Source organism: Macrobrachium nipponense, chromosome 12 (assembly GCF_015104395.2).
Source record: "Macrobrachium nipponense isolate FS-2020 chromosome 12, ASM1510439v2, whole genome shotgun sequence".
NCBI classification, from domain to species: domain Eukaryota; kingdom Metazoa; phylum Arthropoda; class Malacostraca; order Decapoda; family Palaemonidae; genus Macrobrachium; species Macrobrachium nipponense.
In genome coordinates this window covers 62,343,598-62,349,597 of record NC_087205.1, presented here as the reverse complement: position 1 = coordinate 62,349,597, position 6,000 = coordinate 62,343,598, and positions in this window count along the sequence as shown.

Genomic DNA, 6,000 nt, shown 5'->3' with positions numbered 1-6,000 from the left:
ACTGAGGTATCACTGTCCATGGTCTGCAATCACTACATGAGGGAACATGGCAGCTCTCCAAATGCCAGCAGATTACAAGAAACACAAAGATCCTGTCCAGCAGCGTGGATCATTGCCACCCAGCTATAAGGAAACCCTCACTTAAGTTAACCCAGAAGACCTTCTTAGGCCAACCACCATCAGGCCAGCAAGAAAAGCCCCTAAGATAACCCTTCACCTGCCTGCTACTTCAAGCAGCACACCCTGTGTATCACTCCTGGATCCTGAAACCATCAAATCAGCACCATCGACGCTCAGTCAGACTCTCTTGGTTAAATCAGCCTGCTTTCAGCAGGGAAGAAGAGATCCTGGTCTCATCAGTCAATGTAATAATAACAATAATAAAGCGAAACTGTACCACTAGCTGGAAGAGCAGACTGCTAAAAGCACAACGGGTTTCAATACAGAAAGCAGCCTTGACGACAGAGATGTAACAAAAAAAGTATTCATTATGGACGTTGTCCAAGTAGGATGTGTGACAAGCTTGTGCCTTAAAATCATTAGACATGCAAAGAAGGAAAATGTGCAACGATGGTAGGGTCACTGTGATGGTAATTGCTTCCTAGCAAAGAAAGATAAAGGAAAGGAGAATGCATTTTCGAGAAGTTCGGCAGCAAGGAGGCGTTAGCGCATTGTGTTGGAGGTGCCTGTTATCATGATGGTTCTAGAATCGGCAGGAGTGTTGTGGAACTCGTCAGGCGCCGTCATGACGTGAGAAACGCCGCGATTTCTGATGCAATACCTCATCTAGATTCATCTAAGAAGTTCTAGTAATCTCGGAAGCCTGTGACGTTCGCCGTAGGCTCCGCCCCCAGAGTGCCATAAAAATATGACGGTCGTAGCAGCAGCCGCAGAGATTGTAAAAGAGAGAAAGGTCATCAGTTAGTCACAGAGAGATATCCTCAGTATGAGCCACAGATCAATTTATCAGTGAGAGATCAGCAGCAGCAGTGATCATCCGTGAGAGATAAGAGAGAAAGGGACCGACGAAGGATCAGAAGAAAATTTGCTCGAGAGTTGGTTGGATACTGGTCTAGTCATCTTCAGGAATGGACGACCGTGTTATCTCAATGTTGAGCAGACTTCAGAGAAGAAAAGGTCCTGCTAGAGGTTTTGGGGAGTTCCTACCTTTCAAGTATCAAGAGTAGACTATATTCTGCAATATGGAGTCAAGAGGACGTCTGCAATCACCGTTTTCCTTTTGTGAAGCCATCCCTTTGAGTCGCTAAACTAAGCAGCAAGTATTTGAATTACCTCACTGTTCCCCCAGTTCATGCAGTGTAAGATTCTATCTTTTTATGTAAATAGGAGATACCATTCTGCATTTACCTATGTTAGTAAGCTTGTAAATAAACCTTTGTTGTGTTAGTGTTTCTTTCTATATTCGTATCTCCAGTTTCAACTGTTGGTGTTGAAATATTTTTTTTTTATTTATTTCATATCGAACCTGAAGCGGACCTCGCTCAGACCGTAACAGTCACCCTGCATTAAAAGAGAGACTCTACTAGTCCATTCCCGTTATGTTTGGAAACCACCGAAAGTGGCGCTAAGTTTTACCTTTGTTACAGCTATAATCTTTTATTTAGACATTATATAATGCCGGCCTACTTAGCATGGCATCTCTATAGGAGCCCAAAGGTCTAGCCTATTTGATGCCATCCTCGTAGCTGGGCACCATCAGGGTCTCATGTAGTCAGGCAAGGCATTACTGGCGCTGCACTAATAACACTGACATCAACATATAGAAATTTCTGACGCCCACATAACGTGTCCTAACATAAAGCTAGTAGTGCTCAAGTAGTCCAAATTAGTGGTTTTCCATTGAAAAGCATGGGAAGATACCTCACTCTCTTATTACCTGCCCAGTAATTCCTTTTTCTTCTGATCTTTTTGTTTTATGTAAATATAATTAATTAAGTGAGAACCTTGTGTTAACGTAGTCTTGAACTCACTTGAAGCAGGCCTTAAACGATTAATTTCCCTTGGTCGATTTGCTATGGACCTGCTTAGACAAGCTTACATGTCAGATCTCTTAGGAATTTAAGGTAGTTTCTTGGTAACTATAGTGAACTCCCTATGAACATTCGTTGTAGGCAGAATTTTCGTTAAGTATTTAGGGACTTTAGGGTTATATATATATATATATATATATATATATATATATATATATATATATATATATATATATATATATATATATATATATATATATATATATATATATATATATATATATATGTGTGTGTGTGTGTGTGTGTGTGTGCGTGTGCGCGCGTGTGCGTGTATGTATGTATGTGTGTATAAAAGTACAATGTATTTCATAAAGCTTTTATAAGAAGATAATCAATATTTTCTTGTTAATGTAAACTCTTCCATTTTCCTCCCGTCCACTTTGGCGAGTTAAAAAACAACGTTCGGCGGGGAAACTTGTCACACCTGATCACCATATCAGTCCACTTCCTGACTAAGTGAATTTGAGGGTCCTTCAGTCTCCCTCAATAGAGGCAACAAAAGCTGGTAGCGAACAACCTACTATTGTAAACTATATTTCCAAGAAAGGATGTTGAATATATTTCGTGCTGCAATATTTGGGTTCGTCAAATAAGGAGTCTTCATCTTTTTCAATTTTTATTGATATGAAGTTCCTGTTACCACTGATTACTGAAATAAAATGCAAACGTTGTCTTATTTACAATTTCCTTTCCACGCTTGTTTCGTTCATGTTTACATTTAACTTGCAAATTAAATAGGGTTAGTGCTCATGTGAATATTATTCCGGCAGTTATAGCACTTTTTTGTGGTATTTCTTAAACATTTTATTCAAAACTACTTTTCACTTATGTATTCTAGTCCATTATAAGATTAATAATTGAAAGGATTTTCCTAGAGTTGCGTTCTTTCAATTAACTATGTTAAATATTGTTCATAGATAAAAGCTTAGTTCACTTTCTTTCAATGGCATTAACTGCTTTATAGTGTGAAATGGAGAATCTTAAATCTATACTGGGAAAAGGAGATGGATTCCATGATTAATGTGAAAATGGCCATAACAGCTAGGGTAATTGAGTATTAAGAGAACTGCCAAAGGATCAGCCAACTATCGATGAAGGTTGCATATAATTGAATGATACAAGGGCAACGTAATGTCCACAATGCCCTCCTAACTTCTCGAATCCTTCGTGTTTTTTGGATGCGCATGTCTCTACAAAGCCTAAAGATCTAAGTGCAAGAAATATAAAGATATTATGCTATCCAGTAGCAGGAAATGAACTCGGGTTACTGTATTCACGATGAGGTAAAGTTGCTGGTCATATTTCTTCTACTTGGATTTCAAGAGTTTGTGGTGACAAGCATATCCAAAAAAAAGCACAAAGAATTCGAGAAGTTGAGAGGGCCTTGTGATTATGTAAAGTACATATGTATCTGGTGAAAAGGGGATCTACACACCACATACACATACACACACACACACACACACACACACACACAACACACACACACACACATATATATATATATATATATATATATATATTATATATATATATATTAGATAATATATATTATAATATATATAGATATATATATATATAATATATATATAATTGGAGAGAGAGAGAGAGGAAGAGAGAGAGGAAGGGGAGAGAGAGAGGAGCGAGAGAGAGAGAGAGAGAGAGAGACGAGAGAGAGAGAGAGAGAGAGAGAGATATTAGTTTACAAATGCACTCAATACGAGAAAAGAAAAGAAAAAATACAAAAACTAAAACTGGAAAAGTGGTAGACAAGAAATAAAAAATATATATATATATATCAGCGAGCGGAAGAGAAGGACAGAGATAGATAGATAACAGAGATGTGATATGATTAGGATAGATAGGGATGAGATTAATCGAGAAGATGATGAAGATAGAATAGAGAGAGAGGAGAAGTAGGAGAGGAAGAATTTTTTTAATTTAAAGTTTCAAAATGGCACTATACCGGAAAAAGAAAAAAAGAAAAAAATACCAAAACTAAAAAAAAACTTGGAAGGGTGGTAGAAGAAATAAAAAATATATATATATATCAAGGAAGGAGATTAATAAAAAGTAGATGAAGAATAAAATCTTTTATTTCCAAACTTAAAGCATACTAAGATTTTTCGAAGAGTGCAGTTATGCGGAAAAAGTGAGGACGGTATTAAGGGGCTTTCCGAGAAATTCTATCTCAAAAGAATACAATATAGAGCTGGCTGCAAAGATGAATATCTCTGATTGGAATTGTCAGCTTAGAGATTTAGATACATCCCGCTGTCTCCTCGGCTTATGCTCTATCTAAAACTTCCTCCTCCTCCTCCTCTCCCCAAGCAATTATCTTGAATTTATGTTTTTTTTTTTTCCTTCATGAAAATTAGATCCCTGCTGGTGGCCTGTGGAACAAAGGATTTATCATCCGTATCACTGAAAAATTTGAAGGTGATTATTTGGTGATATTTCTTTCGTAACTCGAAAGTAGACGAGTGGTTTCATTTATTCTATTTCTCCAAATGATAAAAAATGGTTATATAGTTAGTTATCTTTGACTTTGTTTAGCGCAGTCTCTCTCTCTCTCTCTCTCTCTCTCTCTCTCTCTCTCTCTCTCTCTCTCTCTCTCTCTCTCTCTCTTTGTTTACTTGAAAGGCACAAATCCAACGCTCTGTTTTTGCTCAAGTTTTATGTGGTCTGCACTGCAGTTCAAGACATATTTTCTGGTGCTCATCATAGTTAAACTACTAGTGATTGTGATATCAGCGACATTGTGGTATATGCTAGCGCAATATTGGAGTATTTTAAGCTTATAGAATAGTACCTAACAGGAAACAGGACACCTGTTCAAAACTTTCCAAGTTTGCGCATGCGCACTGAACCCTTATGACGTAGTATATGAGGCCGTTCCTTTACATATCATTCACGTTTCTATAGTCCTCGTCATCACAAACTAGAGAGAAAGAGAAGATAAAAGAACGATGGACAGCGAATCTTCTACTCCACCACCTAGCCTTGAACGCCCATCTTGGGATTTCTTGAACGAAAATTTTACGAAACCAGAACTACAAAAGCATTGCCGTAAGTTAGGAATAAACAAAATATGGGTATCTAAGGACAAACCAATCGACCTTATCATGAAAACTTGTAAACAAACTCGTCCTACGAGAGAAAAGGAAACGCATCCTCCTGGAATATCACAGATCCCTGACTGAAAACGAGGCTACTCGAAAACTAAAAGAGGAATTATTTACCCTTAAAGAAGATCTGAGCCAGAAAACTTCACAAATCAAAGAGTTAAATGAACTTTTGAAGTCTGCTAACGTTACTATAAAGAGACGGAACGATCGTCTAACCAACATAGAAGAGTATATACAAACAGACAGGGGAGTAACTTTACATAATCCTTCATCAGGAACTACAACACAGGAGGAAGGTGGTACACTACTACTGGGTGATACAAACTTATGCGACATACACTCAAGCGATCTTGGCGATAAATCTTTTATAAGAACAATAAGAGGTGCCAATATAGTCCTTATACGGAGTTGGGTATCTGAAGAGTTAAACTGGGCACCTACAAGATGCATATTAGTGTGTGGTATCTACGATGTCTTGGATGATACATCATCATCAAACATCCTGGATAACTTAAGTAGTCTCGTTATGAGCTTAAGAACGTTAATGAAAATATGGAAATCAACATATGTCAGCTGTTTCCGAACCTTCGTGTAGATGAATATCAGGACATGATTAACTACCATAATAACCAACTAAGTGAATGGTGTTTAGGCAATGGTATATCAGACATAAACTGTGAGTCGTCTTTCAAGCTAGCTACTGAAGAAACAGACGAAATGTGTTTTCACCAGACCAATGAAAACCCTGGAATTTTCTTAAATTGGTGTGGTGCAATTAGACTACTCGAGTCTCTTAGCAAGAAATGCCAGCATTTTAAGCT